We start from the raw sequence: 22,410 nt of genomic DNA on the forward strand, positions 1-22,410 counted from the left end.
GGTGGTTGTAGTCTTCGTGGCGGCGACCCGGTTCCGTGGCTCAGGGCGGTCAAACCAGTGGCGGAACTATTTATGTGGTTTTGATGTTTAAATGTACGACTACGCCACCCGTGGATTGCGGTCAGAGTGAACCGCCGCTACAGGGCAGACCGCTGAGGCTGGTGTTGTGGGTGCAGCAGAGCGTAGCATAACTCCCCACGGGAGGAGTATAGCCTCAGGGCAGTGTATGCGGAGGATGGGGGTGATGGTGCAGGGCAGCAGCAGTAACGACACGGAGTCAGTGATGCAGTTCAGGGCCTTTACTCACAGTTCTTATTATCCAGACCACGTCTGCAGGTAACGGCTGCCCACGTCGTACTGTGCTCACCAGGTGAGGGGCTCAGACAACTCCCAGATAACTTTGGAGCACTTCACAGGACCCCCTTTGTGTGTCCTTTGTCTGGCCTTTCTTACCAACACTTCTGTCCGGCTGCCTCGGGCCTCCTCTTGGTAAACTTGGCGCCAGTTTCCCTGACCCTATGTGGTGCCTTCCTAGCGGGTGTAGCAAGGGGCTGCGCCACATAAAATGTCAGAGCCTCCGGTTTCTAGCTGAGGGTCGTTTCCTGCCTCCACTAGTTCGGGGACCGGTCTCCCCCTTTGGCCTGACCCCTCCACGCAGGTGGATTCGGGCGTGCGGTGGCGACTCGCCCGTCCGCACCCCTGGGATCCCTTCATTCCTCGTTCCTGGAGCCTTCTCCGCTCCTCTTCCTTCCTTCTCCCTCTTCCAGGCCTGGGCCTCTGTTACTAGGCCCGCCTCCGGAGCAGAGCTCATGCAGAGCCCCTGCTCCTTGCCACTTCTGCCCAGACTTCTCTGCACTGAACTAAGATGGTGCCCACCTTTTATACTCCCTTCTCAATGCACCCAGGAACTGCTTCCTCCCTGCTCCTGCACTACAGGGTTCCCCTTACTCAGTGTTCCCTCCCCCCACTCCAGCCAGGGACAGGGACTGTCGTGCCCATCTCAGGGGCATATTGGTCGCCCTGCCCCACGGCAATGTGGTGTAATGCATGCAGGTGTCGGGTACTGATCCACACTCCATCCTTACCTGAGAGTGAGATATCACACCTCTGGGTGAGGTGCAATACGTCTGTAGCAACCGAGCCCTCAGGGTGCTACAGTTCCATTTATCTTCAGCCTAGGTGACGTATTGTGATACAGGGCCGTGATTTTGGCTATAAAAGGGTCCCCTAGACCCCTACCCCAAGCTTTTTAAGAGAATCATATATGGCGTGCCAGGAGACTCTATGGAATGCTTTCTCAGCATCCAACGAGAGTATCTAATTACAAATTTTTAACTGCATCTAGCCCAGGAAATACTTTGTGCCTTGTAGCAGTGTCTGCTAGTCAGCGGATTATCCTGGCTGTTAAGCAAGCTACACCACCTGTAGTTTAGACACTTAATTTTTTCAAAGGAAATGCTTCGGGACCATGGGATACTTAGTGAAGAGCATCAGGAGGCACCCCAAGGCATAGGGGCTGGGACTGGCAGTAGGATGCCTTGCGGTGGACAGCCGAGCTCGATCCTTATAAAAGCTTTTTAACTGCAGCAGCTTTAGTGGACGCTACTGGAGCTGGAATTACGCGGCTGCTGGCATGAGACTTGCCCTCCAATAGATCCTTGTAAATGGATTTAAAGTGTATTCATTCAAATTAGAGAGACAATTTAAATTAAAAAGCTTAGAGCTGCCTCCACCACAGGGGGGCTCGCTCGACCCACCAGCGGACAGGCACCAGTATTGGGAGAGGGGGGCTGGCCATCAGGGTTCACCGCGGCTCTGGCACAAACCCGGCGACACGGAGGTGGCACGGGCAGGAGCGGACTGGCCGTGTCGGCTTCTCACTTTTTGGATTTTAGAAGGGCATGACATGCCTATATCTGTGTCTCCCCCTCCTTTTACTCCTCCACCTCTTTTATTTTCGCATGACTATATGTACTTGTCACTTTTCCATGTGTTAGTTATGTCTTCTGAGCAGTTTGTCAGCTTTTGGACACCTTTGAAGGTGTTTTCTATGTGTTTCTATGTGTTTTTGTTTGCCTGCCATTGGTTTTAACGGTGTTCGAAGGTGTTCGACGAACAGTTCGACGAACAGTTCGGCGAACACACGGGTGTTCGACGAACCGAACCGAACTCGAACACTACGGGGGTGGCTCAACACTAGTCATTACCCTCCACTGTGTCTGATGAGGTTAAAGACTCTACTGTGTGTATGGCGTCATCATTCACAGTATACAATCTGGCAACAGTGGCGTATCTTGGTAATTTAACTTCCTCCTCCCCACAATTTAGGAGACGTATGGGTACCCTCCAATTGCGTACATCAACTACCTCTCTAGCAGTTAAGAGTGTAGGTCTGTGCTCTGAGCTAATGGGCTCCACTACCGCCTGGTAGTTCTGTCCCTTGAGACCTAATGCTGCCCTACACCAAATCAGCATCTCACACATTGGGGGAATCACAATGGGTATCGGGTCTGTCACCCCTTCATTACCAATCTCACCACCTGTTAGCTTTACCTGTTGCTGGTACAGGAGGGCTCGAATCTCTCTCTGGAGTACCTTCCTCTGCCCTGGTTTGGCAGTGTCAGCAATCTGTTAGAGTAAAAACAACACTTCTACCAAACAGTTACCAACAATATTTGTACAAAGTATCATATAACCCTGTATCACCAGGGTTAGATTCCACTACAATCAGTCCTTGGTCCTTTAGTTCCGCTCTCCTGACCTTCACTGTCACGTCCTTAACCCCTACTAGGTTAAGAGGAAGGCCGTTAGAGGCATACACAGAGAGGTTCGGGGCTGGCGACTGGAGTTCATCTACGGACCAGTACCTTTTGTAGAGGACACCAGGTATGATGGTTACCTGTGAGCCGGTGTCCAGTAATGCAGGTGTGGCTAAACCGTCCAGCACGATGGACAGGAAAGGCCTTCCTCCCACAAACCGATGGTACCAGCTTGATGGGCCTAGTTGATTTACTCCTGGGTGTCGGCCCTCAGCCCCAGGGTTTGCCCGTTTAAAGGACAGTTCCGCGCTGTGTGGCCTGCCTTGTTGCAGCGGTAGCAGATGAAGTCTCCTGGAGGGCGACGTTGGTCGTTGGTCCTCCCACGGGGTGGCGTTGTCTTCCTCCGGGGTGGCGTTGTCCTCCTACGGGGTGGCGTTGTCCTCCTTCTTCTCCTCATCCAGGGGACATCCTCAGGGCTATCGGCGAGTAGGATCCTTCCTCCCGGCTCGGGATCCGTCTGCAGCTGCAGGGTGCTCAGGACAGTGGCCAGGGTTTTACTTAGCTGGCGCACTTCAGAGCGCAGGCTGTCCAGCTCGCTAGGGGGCACTGTTTGCGTCTTTGTTTCAGGCGTCAATGAAGGAGCAGTGGGTGCTGCGGCCACTGGGGTGGCCCCACCCTGGTAACGCTGGATAGCAGTCCCTGTTGTTTCCAAGGGCTGTAGACCCTTAAAAGCCATGTCCTTCAGGGTGTCAAAGGTGGCGTCTGGATGATCTAAAGCCCACCACCGTACAGTTCTGCTCTCCTCCTGGGACCTCAACCCCCGGATAAACTGTTCAGTCAGCATTTTATTCTCATCTTGTATGCTGGCTGGACTAACCTGTTTCAAGGCCCGCAGGGCTTCCTGCAAGCGCCAGGCGTAGTCCCGGATACTGTCCTCAGGTTTCTGGATGCAGTGGTAGAACCTCATCCGGAGATCTGTCTCAGTGCGGTTTTCAAACACAGTTTGCAGTCTCTTAAAGATAGTGGATACTGATTCCTGGTCTGCAGCTGGCCAGGTTTCAACTTCCCGCTCTGCGGCACCAGTCAATTGTCCCAGCACAACAGCGGCTCTCTGCTTACCAGTCATAGAATACATGTCCAGTACACCGCATATTTTCCTTTTGAATCCAGACAGGGTGTCTGGTTTGCCATCATACTGGGGAAGCCATTTCGCTCCAGGGATATACGGCAGGGCCATGGGTATCAACGGAGTCACGACCCCTGCTGGTGGGGCGGCCGCTCTGGCCTGTGCAGCGCCGGGCGCAAGTTGGGCATCAGGAGCGTTAACCGGTGCTCCGGCGGCTTGCTGGTCGTCGGCCATGGTTGCGCCCCCCTAGTAAACCGTAGCCTACCTTCTTCACTTTTTATCAGGTAGGCCGCAGCTCCGCAGGCGGCGGTTTTCTTCCAGGACCTTGCGTCGCTCGCGTCTGACGTCAGAGCGTCCACTGGACCCCTTCCAGGACCTGACGCTTCCTGGTTCGACGTCAAGGGTGGGGCATGTCCTGGGCTTTGCGCGCTTTCACAATCACGCCTCTCGGGTTCCCACAGTTACGCCCCTCTTCTTTCCACGTGGCGACAGGAAAATGGCGGATAATGGCGGGAAACCTCGGAAATGGCGGGAAATCTTCACCACAGTAAGTGTTACAGTCTTTTAAGGCGCACAGTACCCGGTGGCAACGGGCATGGAATCTTGTTCGTTGCAACGGGCACGCAATCCTGTTCGTGATGCCAGAAGTTGACGCGCCCCCGGGGCAGTGGGGTACTCGGCAGCCGGGCCAGTGGATGCTGGTGGGGGATATCACGGTGGCTGGCCCGGTCCGTGGCCCAGGGCGGTCAACAAAAAGGAAGGGGTTTGGGTTTATATGGGGTTTTGGAATAGTTTGTGACGCCACCTGTGGTGCCTGGTAAGGTCTACCAGCGCTGCGACAGTCCTCTGAGGCAGATGTTAGGGCAGCTTATGATGGAACGGCTCCCCACAGGTGGAGCGGGCGTCAGGGCAGCGTGGGGAAATGGATGGTGGTACAGGTGAGAGACAGCCAGGACAGTTCAGGGAGAAATGACAGACACTCACACGGGGGTTCGCTGCAGTACCTTTACTGTTGTAGATGCAGGTATGGTCCAGGGTACTCGGTACGAAGGGTGCACTTCTGGACTCTCCCCAGTGAGTGAGTATAGGGCCTCCTGATCCATTGCTTTCACTTGCTAAGCTTCTGACCTGCCTGGAGCTAGGCCTGGCTTAATTACTGTCTCTCTCTCTCTTGCACCTGCTGACCTGGTGGTAGGGCCTTCTCTTGGAGATCACTCTCCCTGGTCGCTGGGGCCTCCGTGACTTCTAGCCCTGGTACGGTAGTCAGCGTTGGTCGACCTGGGACTTGTAGTCCTCCAGGTATCCGGTTGTCCCTACTGGGTATAAAGGGACCCTGTAGGCGCAGACCTGGTGTCCGGTGTATAGTTCGGGGTGAGCCTGGTACGCTCCTCTGCCCCCTCAACTCCTCTCTCCTCTCCTCCTTGCCGTTGGCCACACTCGGGGCCCTCAGAACACAACACGTGCTGTAGGCCTTGGCTCGCCTAAGCACAGCAGCTAGCGTGCTGCGACTTCACTGGTCTAAGTGCCAGCACACTCTCTCCTCACATACTCACTGAACTAACTGAGCTGCCTGGCTCCACCCTCACTATATATATCCCTAACGGGCTCCCTCTGGTGGTCAGAGGTGGTAGGGTGGAGGTGTGTGAATGTGTGAGGGCCTCTTGTGGAGAAGTCCATCCATGCACCCTACTGGGTTCTGTGGCACCTGCGCGCAGCAGGGCGCCACACCCTCAGTTCCCCATATTTCCTTTCACACTCCACAGACATAGCTAAAACAGAACTAAATCGACCACAATCACTGACGCCACTGGATTATAAGGGTATTCGCATGGGTTCTGATAAGGGCCCTAAGATATGGTAGGTCATGAATATTAGATCGGTTGGTATCAGACATCTGGTAGCACCACCAACCAGCCACTTTAGCACTGATGACGGCTGGATTTAAACAATGGAGAGGCGTTACTATGCACAACTACGGAGTGCAGCTCTGTCCAATGTTGACATCCAGCCAATGCTGGAGCTAATAGCAGCTGATCAACGAGGGTGCCAGGTGTTGGACCCCCACATGTCCAATATTGGTGACCTATACCAAGGACATGCCATTAATATCAAATGCTCAAAGAACTTGATTTTTTTTCTACTCTTGCTACTTTTGTTAATGAATATATTCACAGCAATATTATCCAGGAATTTTCATTGCATGGATCTACGTAAGGTAATGTGTTGTTTTTCTAACCTGGATTCGCATCAGTAAAGCAGTGTGAAATTTGTGCTGACATAGTTGAGTTCAACCACAAGGGAATTCCATTTCCTGACACACCCTTCATATTCTGTGTTTTCACATCGACTGACCAACAGCTGGATACATCTAAAAGAGCATGAAAATGGGCATGTTTTCATCAAGATTGATAAACATGTTTTTCTTGGAAGTTTAAAGCTTGTCCAGTGGAAAGAACCTATATTCTCCATGTTATCCCTGCACACTTGTTGTTAATGTTACATGGGGGCTACAGGCAGCTTGCTGGACAAAATAAATCAGCCACATAAAAATTAAGCTTATTTTGAAGGAATTCTGTAACATTCTACCATTAATTAAAAAAAATACTTATTAAAAAGTCAATGAAAATGGTGAATAATATTGCCAAACAGTCATATTTGTTGCTTTTGTTATAGCCTTGTCCTAAGAATTAGTACTGAGATGAAGTGCCGTCTGCCTTGGCATGATTGCTGAGGCCAGCGAGAGCTACAGTCCTGATAATAAAGAATTCAGAGGGGCAGCGGAGAGGCAATGTTGGAGCAGCGGGGGCAGCAAGGTAAAAAGAACACCGTATTTTTCGGACCATAAGACGCACTTTTTTTCCCCAATATTTGGGAGGAAAATGGGGGGTGCGTCTTATGGTCCAAACGTTACCTGTGACTAGCCCAGGAGGATGGGGATGACTCGGTACCCAGGCCTTTAGCCTGGCCTTTAGGGACGTCGCGGTGGTCGGCTCCCGGGCCCGTACCCTGGGCCGCTCCTTTAAAAGGGTTGGCGCTTTGGTTAAGTTTATAAAAGAGTTCGTGACGCCACCTGTGGCTTCTGGTGAGAATCACCAGCGCTGCGCAGTCCACTGAGGCTGGTGATAAGGTACCTGGATGGTATAGCTCCCCACAGGTGGAGCTAGGCCTCAGGGCAGTGTATGAACGGGGAAAGCAGGACGAAGAGACCCCGCCAGGTCAGAGCAAGAACAGGGACAGACACGATAGTCACTTCAGTACCTTTTACTGATGGAAATTCAGGCACTCCCCGGAGCATTGTAGGGTGAAGGGTGTATGTCCGGATCCTCCCCAATGAGCGGGTTTTGGGCCTCCTGTTTCTTGACTCTGCGTAGTAAGTTTCTGACCTGCCTGGAGCTAGGCCTAACTTTGTCTCTGTCCTGCGCTGGCTGACCTTGTGGTAGGGCCTTCTCTTGGAGTGCAAGCTCCCGACCTACGGGGCCTATGTGTCTCCTGGCTCTGGTACGTATCAGCACTTTAGCGATCCTGGGACTTGTAGTTCTCCAGGGATTCCGGTTTATCTTACTGGGTCATGGAGATCGCGGTAAGCTTTGGACCCGGTGTCCGGTAACTGCTTCTTCGGGGTGAGCTAGTTAAGCTCCTCTGCCCCCTATGAACTAACTCTCTCTACTCGCCTTCGACCTACTCGGGCCCTCAATAGGCTACTCACACTAACGGCAGCTTGCCGCGCTTCACCGATCTTATGGCGCCGGCACACCTAAAGCTCACCTCTCTGAGCTACAACTGAGTCTCGACTGTGCTCCACCGCAGACTAACCTCTCTCAGGCTTCTACTGCAGGGACTCTCTCAACAGGTTTGCTCTCTGTCGACTCCAGTCTAGACTAACGACTGCCTGGCTCCACCTTCCCTTTTATATCCCTAACGGGCTCCCTCTGGTGGTCTGAGGTGGAAGGTAGAAATGTGTGAATGGTTATGGGGGCCTCTTGTGGAGGAATCCGTCAATACACCCTTCTAGGATCTGTGATACCAAGAACAGCTGGGCTTCACATTCCCCCCTAGTTAAACTCAGCACTCCCGGGCTGAAGTACATTTTATAAAACAGTAACAATAGGAACATAAGCAATACAAGAACAATAAGGACTATCTTCCCTTTATGGGAGGCACGAATCTTAAACGTTACATAACAATAACAAATGCAAAGCGTCCTCAGAATCCAAGTCTCCTGTGGTGAGGTTCCCATACAGGATGTCCATCTCACAAGGTAGAGTACTTTGGTGGTTTTGAGGGACCTGTCCAAAACCCTCTACGTAAGCCCTGGGGTGGCTGCAGGGCATGAAGATCCCGATTTGGACCTCCAAGAGAGCCACTCCAGACAAGTTTTCCTTCCAAGGTCACCTAAAGGGCACTCCAGGGAGCGCAATTATATACAATAAAAGTTTTTGGGCTGCACACAGTCCTCAGCCACGCAGTTCATTATGTGGGCATAAAGAATTAATAGGAAAAAGCACAAATTGATTAGCATGCATGAAAATAGACAATTAATTCAGTAGATTTCAAGTTAATATAATTAAATTTAATACCCAAGGGGTAACTATCTACACTTTCAGCAATTTTGATCATCTACTGTGTGTACCTAGCAGGAGGTTTACCTCTTGTGCTGCGTACTGATCTGCGTAGTGCTGTGGTTGGTGGAGTGTCAGTGTCTGTATCCTCAGTTACTCTACCAGTTCTACGGGTGACCATGTTATAAAACTGCCTTAACCTCTCTCTTGGACTGGCAAGTCTACCATTGGCTGGGCCCTCTTGCTCTGCTCTTGCCGCTGATCTTTCATCCGGGGATACTTCTTGAGCTGGCTCTTCTGCAGCACTTACAGGTACAACGTGCTGTGGAGGGTTTTCTGGCTGTTTATAGAATTGGAGTACTGGAATGATTACTGCACCTCCTATCTGAGGCCAATCAGCTGGGAAGTCTCCAAGGTCAGTGTGTATCACCGCTTCTTTAGGTTCTTCTGGGATTGTGAGAGGCACTTTTTCTTGGGGTTTCAGTAATTCTGGACACAACTTTAGGTGGTCCCTGGACACTGTAGCAGATGTTTTTCCTCCATCACGACTGATTATGCATGTCTTTTTGTTGTCAAATCTTGACGGTAACACAGTGTAGGGGTCTTTTTCCCACTGGTCATCAAGTTTGTGGTTGCGTCTTTTTCTTTTTAGTACTGTTTCACCTGGTGTAAAAGGTTCTGGGGGTGCGTTTTTGTTGTAGTGCATTTCCTGCTTTTCTCTCACCCGAGTAAGACTGTCCTTGACACAAGCTTGTACCCTTCTGTACTGCTCTTGTCTGGTCTTGTCCCAGTCTTCAGTGGTCATATCAGCTTCAGGTTCAACAACACCAAGCTCCAAATCCATGGGCAGCTTTCCTGGCCTTGCCCGCATGAGATATGCCGGAGTGCAATTGGTGGAACTCACTGGTATAGGATTATACAGATCCACTAGGTCTGGTAGTAAGTCTGGCCACTGGTTTCTTTCCTCAAGTGGTATGGTCTTTAGCAGGTCGATGATGATGTTGTTCATCTTTTCGCAGAAACCGTTGGTTTGTGGATGGTATGGTGTAGTTCTAATCTTCTTACACCCGTAGAGATGGCAGAACTCCTTGAACAACTCAGCCACAAAGGCCGGGCCTTGGTCCGTCAGCACCTGCTCAGGGTAGCCATGGGGTCTGCAGAAATACGCTTGGAACGTTTTTTTCTGCTGTCTCTGCCGTCAGGTCTTTGACGGGGGCGACCACCAGGAAACGTGAGTAGTGATCCACCATGTTGAGAGCATAGGAGTACCCTGACCTGCTGGGGGAGAGCTTGACATGGTCCAGGGCCACGATCTCCAGGGGCCGAGTCATCTTGATGGGTTGCAGGGGTGCCTTCTGGCTGCTGAAGTCTTTCCTTCTTAGGCCGCAGGGTCCACAGTCCCGACACCACCTTTCAATGGAGCTGCGCATTCCTACCCAGTAGAATCGACATTTCAGCAGGGTCTCTAGCTTTTTCCAGCCAAAGAGCCCCGCCTGATCGTGGTAAGCTTCCAATACCATTTGGATGTCTGTCTTCGGGACCACTATCTGCCTTACCATCTCATGAGTTTTTGGATTAACGTACCTCCGGCACAGCTTCTCACGATAAATAAACAGCCGGCTTCTCTCGTTCCACAGCTGCTTTGCTTGCAGAGACGCTTCCTTCTCCAGGGAGGCACCTTCTTGGGTTATCAGCTGTTTGATGCGGCTGACAACCGGGTCACTGTCCTGGGTCTCTTTCCAGCTGTGGTGAGGCAGGGGGTTTAACATCTTTCCACGCTGCTTCCTGGAAGCTCTCTGCTCGTGGATCATCCCACTCCGATGAAAGGCAGGTAGCTCTATCTCCTCCAGGTCTCCACTTCTTCTTCTGTGTCTGACTGGTGAGGCATCCTAGACAGGGCATCGGCGTTGGCGTTCTTGCGGCCCGCCCGGTATTTGATTGTAAATTGGTAGTTTGACAGCCGAGCCATCCATCGTTGTTCCAGTGCCCCCAACTTAGCTGTTTCAAGATGGGTCAAGGGGTTGTTATCAGTAAAGGCAGTGAACTTGCTGGAGGCCAGATAGTGCTTGAACCGTTCAGTGATGGCCCAGACCAAGGCCAGGAACTCCAACTTGAAGCTGCTATAGTTCCCTGGGTTCCTCTCAGTCGGGCGGAGCTTCCTGCTTGCGTATGCGATCACCTTCTCTTGGCCATTCTGCTTCTGACTTAGGACAGCGCCCAGCCCATCGTTGCTGGCATCTCTATACAGCAGGAACGGTTGGCTGTAGTCAGGGTAGACTAGGATCTCATCACCTGTCAGGATCTCCTTCATCTCCTGAAACGACTCGGCTTGCTCCTTACCCCAGTGGAATGGAGGGTTTTTGCCTTTGGGGGACTGCCCTACCAGGAGGTCTTGCAGAGGAGCTGCTTTCTTAGTATAGTCCTTTACGAACCTCTGGTAGTATTCGACTAGTCCCAAAAACTGACGCACCTCATTGAGGTTCTTCGGCTCCGGCCACTTCTGGATGGCTGTGACTTTCTCCGGGTCTGGTGCTACCCCTTCTGGACTGACAATGTGCCCCAGGCACTGTACCTTTTTCTTGAGCAGGTGGCACTTTGAGGGCTTCAACTTCATCCCATACCGGGACAGTGACTCAAATACCTCTGCCAGGTGTTTCAAGTGGTCCTCGTACGTTCTGGAGTACACAATTAATTCATCAAGGTAAAGTAACACAGTCTCGAAGTTGCGGTGTCCCAGGCAGCACTCCATCAATCTCTGAAACGTTCCGGGGGCATTGCAGAGTCCAAACGGCATACTGTTGAACTCGCAGAGTCCCATCGGGGTGGTGAAGGCCGTCTTCTCCCGATCCTCCTCAGCCACAGCGACTTGCCAGTACTCACTAGTGAGGTCAAGGGTGGAAAAGTAATTTGCAGACTTTAAGGCAGCTAGGGACTCCTCTATTCATGGTAAAGGGTATGCATCTTTATGTGTAATGCGATTTACTTGACGGTAATCTACACACATTCTCATGCTCCCGTCCTTTTTCCTAACCAGCATTAGGGGAGCCGCCCAGGGACTACAACTATCCCTTATCACTCCCGCCTTCCTCATGTCATGCAGCATTTCTTTTGCCTTCTGGTAGTGAGCTGGGGGTATAGGCCTATAAAGTTCTTTGATTGGGGAATGGTTGCCTGTGGGGATATGATGTTGAACCCCCTTAACCCTCCCGAAGTCTAGTGGATGTTTACTGAACACCAACGAGTACTCTTGAACCACCCGGTGTACACCCTGTTTTTGATGGGCAGGAGTGGTGTCTGTCCCAACATGGAGCTGTTGACACCAATCCTCCACCTGGGTTGCAGGGTCATTATCCTCTACTTCATCTGGTGAGGTTAAGGACTCCACCTCATGGATGCAGTAATTATTGACAGCATGTAATTTGGCAACAGTGGCATAACGTGGCAGTTTGACCTCATCTTCCCCTAAGTTGAGAAGACGGACAGGCACCCTCCCATTATGTACATCTACCACTCCCCTGGCAGTTAAGAGCGTGGGTCTATGCTCGGAGCAAAGGGGTTCTACTACCGCCTGATAGCTCTGTCCTCTAAGACCTATGGCAGCTCTACACCAGATGAGCATCTCACTCATTGGGGGGGATGACAATGGGTATGGGGTCTGTTACCCTCACGTTACCGATTTCACCGTCTGTTAGCCTTACTTGCTGTTGATACATCAGGACTCGGATCTCCCTTTGCAGTGCCCTTCTCTGTCTCGGTCTGGCAGTGTCGGCGATCTGTTGGAGCAAGAACACAACCTCTCCCAAACAGTTACCAACAATGTTAGTGCCTAACACCATATACGGGTTGCTGTCATCAGGATTAGTCTCCACTACAATTAGTCCCTGGTCCTTCAGCTCCACTCTCCCCACCTTTACAGTCACGTTCTTAACCCCAAGTAGGTTAAGGGGGAGTCCATTTGAAGAATATACAGACAAATTTGGAGCTGGCGGACGTAGATCGTCCATGGACCAGAACCTCTTGTAGAGGACTTCAGGCATGATGGTTACCTGAGATCCTGTGTCCAGCAGGGCATGCGTCGGGATCCCGTCCAGTACAATGCACAGGAAAGGTCTTCCTCCGACGAACCTGTTGTACCAGTCTGATGGGCCTGGTGAGTCTACTCCTGGGTGTCGGCCCTCGGACCCAGGGTTTTCTCGTTTAAAGGACAATTCTGGGCAATGTGTCCGGTCTTGCGGCAGCGGTAGCAGGCTGGGTCCTTCGGTGGACGGCGCTGGTCACTGGTCCTCGGCGAGGGTGGTGTTGGCCTCCTCCTCCTCCTCATCCAGGAGACATCCTCAGGGCTATCGGCTAGCAGGATCTTCCCTCCTTCCTCAGGCTCCGTCCGCAGCTGCAGAGCACTCAGCACAGTGGTCAGGGTTTTGCTCAACTGACGCACCTCAGAGCGCAGACTGTCCAGTTCTTTAGGGGACGTTGCTGGAACCTTAGCTTCAGCAGTCACTGGGGAAAAGGTGGATGTAGCAGGCACTGGGGTAGCCCCACCCTGGTAACATTGGATGGTATTTGTTTCCAGGGGCTGCAGTCCTTTTATAGCCATAGAATCATAGAATCATAGAATGGTAGAGTTGGAAGGGACCTCCTGGGTCATCTGGTCCAACCCCCTGCTCAAAGCAGGATTCACTAAATCATCTCAGACAGATGTCTGTCCAGCCTCTGTTTGAAGACGTCCATTGAAGGGGAACTCACCACCTCTCGTGGCAGCCTGTTCCACTCATTAATCACCCTAACTGTCAAAAAGTTTTTTCTAATATCTAATCTGTGTCTCCTCCCATTTAGTTTCATCCCATTGCTTCTAGTCTTTCCTTGTGCAAATGAGAATAAAGATGATCCTTCTACAATGTGACAGCCCTTGACATATTTGTAGACAGCTATTAAGTCTCCTCTCAGTCTTCTTTTTTGCAAGCTAAACATTCCCAAATCCTGCAACCGTTCCTCATAGGACATGGTTTGCAGACCAGTCACCATTCTGGTCGCTCTTCTCTGAACTTGCTCCAGTTTGTCTATGTCTTTTTTAAAATGTGGTGCCCAAAACTGTACACAGTATTCCAGATGAGGTCTGACCAAAGAGGAGTAAAGACCAATAATGACTTCACGTGATCTAGACTGTATGCTTCTGTTAATACATCCCAGAATTGTATTTGCCTTTTTTGCTGCTGCATCACACTGTTGACTCATGTTCAGTCTATGATCTATTAGTATACCTAAGTCTTTTTCACATGTACTGTTGCTTAGCTCTATTCCTCCCATTCTGTATATGCTTTTTTCATTTTTATTGCCCAGATGTAGTACTTTGCATTTTTCCCTGTTAAAAACCATTCTGTTGGTTGCTGCCCACTGCTCCAGTTTATTTAGGTCTTTTTGAATCCTCTCTCTCTCTTCTCTAGTATTAGCTATCCCTCCTAGCTTTGTGTCATCAGCAAATTTAATCATGTCCTTAAGATTGTCAAAGGTGGCATCCGGATGATCCAGGGACCACCAACGCACAGTCCTGCTCTCCTCTGAAGACCTCAGTCCCCGGACAAACTGTTCCTTCAACATCTTGTTCTCATTCTCAACGCTGGTTGGACTAACCTGGTTCAGAGCCCGCAGGGCCCCTTGAAGATGCCAGGCGTAGTCCTGAACATTGTCCTCTGGTTGTTGGGAACAGCTGTAAAACCTCATCCGGAGGTCCGCCTCAGTAAGGTCCTCAAAGACAGTTTGTAATTTTTGGAATATTGCGGACACTGACTCCTGGTCTGCGGCCGACCATGTTTCTACTTCCCATTCCGCAGCACCGGTCAGTTGTCCTAGTACAACGGCTGCTCTTTGTTTACTGGTCATGGAGTACATATCTAAGATACCACATATCTTCCGTTTGAATCCAGACAGGGTATCTGGTTTGCCGTTGTACTGGGGGAACCACTTTGCTCCAGGAATGTACGGTAAAGTCATAGGGATAACGGGTGTTATAGGCGCTGCTGGTGGAGCGGCGGCCTCGGCCTGCTCATCATCGGGCGCGGGTTGGATATCAGGGACGTTGACCGGCAGGTCGGCATTCTGCTGCTCGTCGGACATCTTGGCGCCCCCCTAGTTAACCGTGGCCTACCTTCTGGTTCTTCTTCCGGTAGGCCGCAGCTCCGCAGGTGATGGTCGTCTTCAGGACCTTGCGTCGCTTGCGTCCTACATCAGCACGTTCAGCGACGTTCCTTACAGGACCTGGCGCTTCTCGCTTTGACGTCGAGGCGTGGGGCGTGTCCAAGACTTTGCGCTCTTTTGCAGATATGCCCCTTATTTTCCTGCGGTTACACCCTTCTTCTCGCTCAATGGCCCAACAATGGCGGCAACCTTCACCACAACTTTATGTACACAGTTCAGAATAAAGGCGCACAGTACCCGGTGGCAACGGGCACGTGCAATCCTGTTCAAGACACCAAGTCGGAGATGACTAGCCCAGGGGGATGGAGATGACTAGCCCAGGGGGATGGGGATGACTCGGTACCCGGGCCTTTAGCCTGGCCTTTAGGGACGTCGCGGTGGTCGGCTCCCGGGCCCATACCCTGGGCCGCTCCTTTAAAAGGGTTGGCGCTTTGGTTAAGTTTATAAAAGAGTCTGTGACGCCACCTGTGGCTTCTGGTGAGAATCACCAGCGCTGCGCAGTACACTGAGGCTGGTGATAAGGCAGCTGGATGGTATAGCTCCCCACAGGTGGAGCTAGGCCTCAGGGCAGTGTATGAATGGGGAAAGCAGGACGAAGAGACCCCGCCGGGTCAGAGCAAGAACAGGGACAGACATGATAGTCACTTCAGTACCTTTTACTGATGGAAATTCAGGCACTCCCCGGAGCACTGTAGGGTGAAGGGTGTATGTCCGGATCCTCCCCAATGAACGGGTTTTGGGCCTCCTGTTTCTTGACTCTGCGTAGTAAGTTTCTGACCTGCCTGGAGCTAGGCCTAACTTTGTCTCTGTCCTGCGCTGGCTGACCTTGTGGTAGGGCCTTCTCTTGGAGTGCACGCTCCCAACCTACGGGGCCTATGTGTCTCCTGGCTCTGGTACGTATAAGCACTTTAGCGATCCTGGGACTTGTAGTTCTCCAGGGATTCCGGTTTATCTTACTGGGTCATGGAGATCCCGGTAAGCTTCGGACTCCGTGTCCGGTAACTGCTTCTTCGGTGTAAGCTAGTTAAGCTCCTCTGCCCCCTATGAACTAACTCTCTCTACTCGCCTTCGACCTACTCGGGCCCGCAATAGGGTACTCACACTAACGGCAGCTTGCCGCGCTTCACCGATCTTATGGCGCCGGCACACCTAAAGCTCACCTCTCTGAGCTACAACTGAGTCTCGACTGTGCTCCACCGCAGACTGACCTCTCTCAGGCTTCTACTGCAGGGACTCTCTCAACAGGTTTGCTCTCTGTCGACTCCAGTCTAGACTAACGACTGCCTGGCTCCACCTTCCCTTTTATATCCCTTACGGGCTCCCTCTGGTGGTCTGAGTTGGAAGGTGGAGATGTGTGAATGGTTATGGGGGCCTCTTGTGGAGGAATCCGTCAATACACCTTTCTAGGATCTGTGATACCAAGCACAGCTGGGCTTCACACCTGCAGTGGTCGTAAAGTGGGATTACAGGGCCCTGCAGGAACGCGGCGGCGGTAGCGTCGGCAGCGTCAGCGGCAGCAGAGGTGAGCGGCTGGGACCGGCACCTGTGCCTGGCCGGTACTGTGGCTGGGGCCGGTGTCGAGCTGTGAGTGGCGTGCGGCCTGCGCAGGTTTCCAGTGTACGCGGCCATCTTCCTAGAGCTGTGATCTACAGGAAAATGGCCGCCCGAGCCAGCGCATCCGCGGACCGGTAGCTCCGGCGGCCATTTTCCTGTAGATCACAGCTCTAGGAAGATGGCCGCGCACACCGGAAACCTGCGCAGGCCGCACGGCTTCGCCGCTCACAGCCCGGCACCGACCGCAGTCCGGTACATCCCCCAGCCCCAGCCAGAGGCCCCGGCCTTGGCCCCAGCCAGAGTCCCCGGCCTCAACCCCAGCCTCGGCCCCAGCCCCAACCAGAGGCCTCGGCCCCAGCCAGAGACCCCGGCCTCAGCCCCAGCCACAGGCCCCGGCCTCGGCCCCAGCCAGAGGCCCCAGCCCCAGCCAGAGGCCTCGGCCCCAGCCCCAGCCAGAGGCCTCTGCACAGGAACCGGCCAGACACAAGGCCTGGCCCAGCACAGGCTCCACAGCATCTGACCTCTTCTGCTGCAGCCGCCGACTTCCTGAGGGACCCTGCCTCTTGTGACCCTCGCTTCACTGCCCCCTAGGTAACATACCGTACCTATTCAGACTATAAGATGGACCCCCATCTTATAAAAAATATTTTTTTTCTATTTTCCACCCCAAAATTTGGGGTGCGTCTTATGGTCCGGTGCGTCTTATAGTCCGAAAAATACGGTACATCTCATTCTCAAGCATTACCTACCTTTACATCATTACAACCTTTCAGCTGCATTAACAACTCTAAATCACCCCAAACACATTATGCAGCTCTTCCAACCTCTGATACCATCCTTGTGGTTATTCTATCTGATCAGATATAAAATGTGCATGTCTTGGTGCCTGCAAGCGAGTGTTGTGTGCTCACTGCGACTGGTCGGCATTGGGCCTCTATAGTGACGCTACCTTGGGCATTGTCTGCTCCCAGCCCATCCTTGTGATGTGCTAAGGTTGAGGCTGGGGTGACAATGTTGGACACCGACTCCTTGATTTCTAGTATGCGGCTTGGTTGCTGAGAACGCCATTTTCTGCCACGGTCATACTCAATGCATGAGTAACCCTCCTGCCACCCTACATGTAGGCTTACTAGAGGAAGCTAAGGCAAATTAGCGTTTGGGTTGATCTGATCCTACCTGGTTTCCTTGTAAGATTTTTCCCCTATTACTTACACCTTCACTTGCGTATTTACTAAATCTTCATCTACTTACCTAATTTGTGTTGTCAAGCCACTGGGCCCTATGTTCATTATATGGATGTAGTTCTACAGCCTTATCTATTGCTGACTGTTTGGGGATATCATGTTGTTGTTCAGATTGCCTTCTTGTACTCCATTCCTTTTTTAAACGGTGATTTTATTATGCATGTTGATTAATTACTAATAATATATAATTCTATTGGGTTCATGCTTCCATGGTTTATAGGTTTTTTCTGATAAGATATAGTGTAGATTGGTAGCTTTTACTTATGCGGGCACTATACTTTAGTGGCCAAGCAGTATTCATCTGGGTTCCAGCTAAAATCTTGCCCAGTTTCTGTAGATTAATATTTGACACTTTAATTATAATACAGTCCCCATATTATTAAAGTAGTTGTCTAGGTTTAAGATATTGATTATTTATCTTAAGAGAGAGTATCAATAGCAGATTAGTGGGGTCTCACACGAGACCCCGTCCCCAAACAGCTATTTTCAGGTCTGATAGCATTTGGATTTAACAAGAGAACGAAGTTGGAATAGCAGAGCTCTGTACACTGTGCAATGGCTATTCACTTCTATAGGAGCTGAGCTGCAGCACCCGAAAATGGCCACTACACAGATAATGGACCTATACTGTACACTATTAACATCCGTGTGTTGGAATCTGATACAGCTGATTGATGGCAGTGCCAGAGTCATACCATATTGATCTGATATTCATAACCTATCCTAAGGATAATTTATCAATATCCTCAGCCCAGAAATCCCTTTAAAGAAGCTCTCCTTCTCCCATCAGAGTTTTTATTTTCTTAATATATTGCAATCATCATATTATATAGCACTGTGCACTTACAACTGCTCATTTTGTCCTTCTACCCAGTTATTTCTTCTGTTTTCCATTAGGTCTATGACATCACGTGATTAGAAACTGACTAACTGAATCCTTCTAAGCTCTATGTAGAAACAGGAGGTAAATTTTCCCTGTATGAGTCATAAGTCACTGCAAAAGTCCCTGGCGGGGGGGGGGGGGGGAAGCAGCTGGGTCTAGAGACTTCCTGTTTCTACTAAGAGCAGAAAAAAGAGAAGAATTTACTGGGAAGAAAGGCAAAATGAGCAATTGCATATAATATGATTGCAATATATTAAGAGGATAGGAGTGCTTCTTTAAGTTATTTGGTAAGTATGGTAGTAAAAAGCTGCATAACATGTTACAGGCAGTTGAGTCGATAATCCAGATGACAGATTCCCTTTAATATTAAAGTTTTTAGACATAAACTATGGGGATCACTCGAAAAAAAGACCTACTGCCCCATTGAAGGAGTTGTTCAGGTTTTTCACAGAAGTCTGCAGTCACTTTTTGTGACTGCAGACTTGTGAATCCTCACATCGCGCGCACTGCGCACTGTGAGGATTCTCCTGTCCCAGCAGAGAGACCGAGTGGTCGTGTGACAGCAAAGAAGTGATATGCATATGTAGCACCCTGAGGATTCGGCTGCTACAGGAGTATTGCACCTCAACCCAGAGGTGTGATATTCCACTCCCGGGTAAGGAAGGAGTGTGGATCTGAGCTCGGTAGGCTGCATGCACTACACACATCCCATTTCCGGGGAACAGGCCGACGGTACTCCCACTTAGAAATGTGCAGGTACGACCGAGTCTGTTCCTGGCTGGAGTGGGAGGGGGGTGGTACATCCCATGTAGTGTAGGGGCAGATAGGGGGAGCAGCCTGGGTAAAGTTAGGAGCTCATTGGGTGCTGGTCACCTGAGCTCACACATAGAGGGTGTATATAAGGTGGGCACCAACTAAGATCAGGATCAGATGCAGAGAGTCAGTCAGATGCAGAGAACAAGTCAGGAGCAGAGGAGAAGGAAAGACCCAGAGTGAGAGAGGAGAGAGAGAGACCCAGAGGCACAGAAGAACAGGACTCTAAGATCCCAAATTAAAACCCCGGGTGAAGAGTCGGCACAGGGTACCGGAACCCAAGCTGGTGGGGGTAAAAACACTCCCCAGCCAGAGACCGGAGACCGTGGGCAGCGTTTGCCACGGTCACCCACCACATCCACCCCGAAGGCACACCACATGAAGGGTCAGGGAACCCAAGGCCAAGGGTGTCCCAACAGAAGGCCCGAGGGAGCTGGACCTAGGTGGATCACTGGTGGGGACGGCCAGTGAACGGGACAGAAGGAGAGCTCAGGGCCACGCTCCGGACTTGTTTGGGGGTTGGCTGGATCCAGGACCTGGTGGACGCAGCACGGCTCGGGTGGTCACTCGAAGCTGGAGTGACCAGTACAACATCTGCAGTAAGTAAACACCCTTAACTGCACAACCCGACTCTGTCTTCACTGCCGTCTGCACTGCACCACCACAACCCCCATCCTCTGCACCTGTCCCCCCTGAGGCTATACCCCACCCGTTGGGGGTTATACCATCTCAAGCTGCACCTGCACCATCAGCCTCAGCGGACCCTGCTGCAGCGGCGGCCACAGTGACCGCATCACAACGGGTGGCGTAGTCGACACAAAAGAACTCTTAATAACATCTGTAGGACTGCCACATAACACTGAGCTTGACGCCCTGGGCACGGGGCCGGGTCACAGCCGCTCGGAGACTACAACCCCCCATCTGATCCGGTGCCGGGTATTCCCCTCAAAAAGGAATATGTCCCAGGGGGCGCGTCAACTTTGGCGTAGTCGGCAGGATTACGTGCCCACAACAACCGGGTACTGCGTGCCTGAAGAAAAGTGCAAGTTTACCTCAGAAAGAAGTCTCCCGCCGGTTCCGGAGGGTCCAAGCCATCGGACCCCATCACAGGTCGTTTCCCGCCGATTGTCCGCCATTTCCAGCTTGTTCCCGCCATCTGCAGAGTTTCCCGCCACTGGGCGACGCTTCCCGCCAAATCCGAAGATTTCCCGCCTTGGAAGAGCAGCGGACGCCATTATGGGCGTGCCAAAGGAGGGCGAGAGGCCGCCTCCCATCGTGGGCCGGGACAGAAAATGGCGCCAAAAGTGGAAACCGCCCCCACCAACAGAGACTGTGATGCTAGAGGTGTCTGTCAGCGTGAAAGAACAGCCCCTGGAGCTGACAGTCACCGAGTTGCCCCGGGACCGCCCTCGAAGTGGGAGGAGACGAGAGAAAAGAACGAAGATGGGTGCCGCCTGGAGCAGTCTGGAGCGAGCGCACCCGGAGGCAGGAAGCCTGGAGAGGAGCAGCAGAAAAGCTCACCCGGAGATGTCCAGAGAGCAGAGCAGCACCGGCCCGCTGGCCAGGAGCCTGCTGGAAGAAGAGCAGAGCAGCACCGACCCGTTGGTCAGGAGCCTGCTGGACACCACGACCCCACTAGGCCTAGTGGAGGTCCTTGCACAGCTCCCCCGAGACCGGGAGTGTGCACAGACTGCCCTGGAGGGCCTCGCACGGAGGATGGCCCGGGTACAGCGCGAGATATTGGCGGAATGGAGCCGGGAGATGGCCCAGCAAGCTGAAACCAAGACCCGGAGCACGCCAGCCAAGATGAGGAGACAGACCGCCTCTGAGGATGGCGCGGGAGGACCAAAGGCCGGAGACGGCGCCGAGAAGGGAGCCGAACGCATGGAGGCAGGTAAAGGGGACGTCTACACCCCAAGCCGGGACACCGCTTACCTGCCCCAGCTCCCCGTCGCAGAGCCCGAAAGTCCCCCTGCTGTGCCCGAAAACGCCATGTCACCGACGCAGACTAGGCCCCAACCGGAAGCCGCCGCCGCGACCCCTGTGACGTCACACGCCTCGACCCCGAGCGTGACCAAGCAGGAAGTACCACCAGCCTGGTCGCAAGGCCTAGTACCCCCGGGCGCCGCATCACCAACAGCGCCCCCTACCTCCGCGGAGCCTCCGGCCTGGCCGCAAGGCCAGGTAGCCCAGGGTGCCGCCGTCCTAACGGTGCCCTTCACCTTCCAGGTGCCCCAGGCCTGGCCGCAAGGCCTGGGCAACCCGGGCGCCACCACCACCGCGCCCGCACCCGTAAAACCAAGGGTGCCGCGTCTGGGAGAGGACTTGTTTGCCCAGCACACGTGGCCGGACGGGCAGCCTTTCATCTGGCCCCAGAAATATTACGAACTGGAGCACCAGAGGAGGGTTGGGGTCATGTGTGCACCCCTGATTCCGGCTCCGAAGCCCGTGATAAGGATCTCGCCTCCTCTGGAAGAAGCCCAATTTGAGTGGGACCCCACCGGAGAAGACCTGATGGGGTTCACTCAGGAAACCAGGGCAGCTGCAGCAGAGCGTGCTGAGTGTTGCCGACAGCAGCTCGAAGAGTTTGCGAGGGAGCGGAGAGAGAGGCGGGTCCGGGAACAACAGGCCCAAGTACGGAGCGCCGAGCAGAAGAGCCGGACCAGGAGGGACCCCCGTGCAGCGCATTGTCCCCGCACCATCGGGACAGTGATCAAGTTCAACCAGCAGCATGGGTGGGGCTTCATCAGAGACCACAACACCCCCGGCGACGTTTTTGTAACGCGCAGAGACGTTGAGTCCCATCTGCCGGAGGGGCATAGAGGTCGTGACCTCTACATCGGAGACGAGGTCACCTTCACCCGGCACAAGTGTGCCAAAGGACCTTACGCCCTCCACGTACACCGCCTGACGGAGGAGGAGTTGCGGTGCGAGGAGGAGGAGCAAGAGGACCCGGACGGGTCTGAAGTTACCACCAGCTATAAGCAAAGAGCAGGAGGAAGACGCCGTTGAGTGCGGCAGAGCAGGTGCTGTAAATAGTTACCCGATCGGGGTATAAAGAAACTGAAACTGTTGTTGCTAATATAGTCCCCGTTGGGACCAGCTGAGTGAACTGTTTACCCGTTAACCCCTTAATCCCACAGGCTGAGGACTGTGAGCAGCCATTCCCTTTCCCCTCCTTACCTGGCCGAGGACTGAGAGCGGCCAACTTCCCCTGTATATAGTTGCGCGTCCTAAAGCGCCCCTACCGGTTTTATAGGAAAACCAGTTTTTCTAAGAG

The sequence above is a fragment of the Phyllobates terribilis genome, unplaced genomic scaffold (genome assembly GCF_046119375.1).
Source record: "Phyllobates terribilis strain yellow unplaced genomic scaffold, ASM4611937v1 Scaffold_1__5_contigs__length_1240528914, whole genome shotgun sequence".
Lineage (NCBI taxonomy): Eukaryota > Metazoa > Chordata > Amphibia > Anura > Dendrobatidae > Phyllobates > Phyllobates terribilis.